The sequence below is a fragment of the Orbicella franksi genome, chromosome 5 (genome assembly GCF_964199315.1).
Source record: "Orbicella franksi chromosome 5, jaOrbFran1.1, whole genome shotgun sequence".
Taxonomy (NCBI): domain Eukaryota; kingdom Metazoa; phylum Cnidaria; class Anthozoa; order Scleractinia; family Merulinidae; genus Orbicella; species Orbicella franksi.
Genome location: NC_138149.1, coordinates 22,690,711 through 22,692,400, shown reverse-complemented (window position 1 = coordinate 22,692,400; position 1,690 = coordinate 22,690,711).

The following is a 1,690-nucleotide window of genomic DNA, read 5'->3' as shown; positions in this document are numbered from 1 at the left end:
CGATAAGTAATTAAGCTTGCAGCTCGTGGGGTCGTGTGTAAATATACAATAAATAATAATTACAAAATAAGAATTAAAAAAATTACAATGTAAGATCTAATCTAGTTTAAATAAAAATTTGCAGCTAATAATAATAAACCTAATTATTAACATTATGTGACTACTGTAAACGTATACCAATGGGCAGTCTAGTCATCTTCTGCAGTATATATTCGCACAGCTAATGCGTCTATGTCCCTGACCAAAGTAAGATTATTGATCATCTAGCTTAAAGAAGTTGTTTACACTGTTCGCCATTCGGCATCCAATCGGTAAAAAATTCCACGGAATTGTACCTCTGTAAGATATGGAGGATTTCTTGATATCTGATTTAAAATGAGGGATTTCCAGCTTAAGGCTGTTTCTTAAATTATAGGAGGATTGTAATTTTGCAATATGTGCAGTCATACAGGGTGGTGAATCACTGTAGTACATTTTATAAATTAGTTTCAGAATGGAGTTCCCATTTGGCCCTGGTGAGGGCTTCAACTGATGGTAGGTCCTTAGGAAAGTTAAAAATAACCCTTGCTGCTCTGCAGTGTAGTCTTTCGAGTGAGTCGAAGTCATCTGAGCGATTCGTGCCTCCCCATACGTGACTGCAGGGATTATAACTTTGAAATAGAGGTTTAAGAGATCTTTCTTAGGTAAAAATCTGCTCTTCTTTATGAGGCTCAGTTTGTTGACCGAGCTCTTCTTTAGTCCCTTAATATGTGCTGACCAGTTGAATTTTTTCTCGCAGAAAGGGCCCGTATTTTAATGAAATACTCCTGGTTTTACTACAGGTTCATTAAACCTGATTTGATCACAGTAGGAAAATGGTGCCTTCAATTTAGTCCACAGGCAACCCAAGCTCTCTCTGCGAGGGGTTTTTTTCATTTTTATTTTTTTTTTACTTTTAAAGCGATTTCGGCGAGTTATCGTTCTGTGGGTTGAAAGACGTTCTTTTAGTAGTGGAAACCCACAGAACGATAACTCGCCGAAAGCGCGTTAGATCGGCCTGAGCAGCTGGCAAACAACAAAGAATACAACACAGCAACAGGGTAAGTAGATTTTATTCACAAAATATAAGAATAATTGACTTTTCAAGCAAAACCGTTGCATTCCCATACAAACCTTTATAAATTCAAACCGTTGTAACACAACATCTCCATATGCTTTAAGGCTAGATTCAAGTTTCGCGTGGTCAAATTCGGTCGTCATGTAATAGTATACGACATATGTCACGTTACGCTGAACGCTCGCTTTAAAAGTGAAAAAAAAAAAACCTCGCAGAGAGAGCTCGGGTCGCTTGTGTTTAGCCGTGCACTTTGTTGCATTGTCGATTTCATCTGTTCCAACCCTTTCTAGCTCTTGACACGTAATCTATGACTTGCGTGATGCACGGAACGTATACGTACAAACCAAAGTAGCAAGGCCCATTTCGGCGATGTCACGCAATATTTCACAATTATTCGTGTTTTCCATTTGACAAAAACCACCTCCAAAGGTTACTTTATCATTCCGAACTCAAAAGATACGCGATACTTCATACGAATTGGTTGCAAATTCAATGCAGGCCAGATGATATTGGGAATATTTGGGATCCCATATTTAAATGATTCGCATGTTTAATTAATTTGGCATGAAAATCGAGCAGTATGGCTAATTTTTT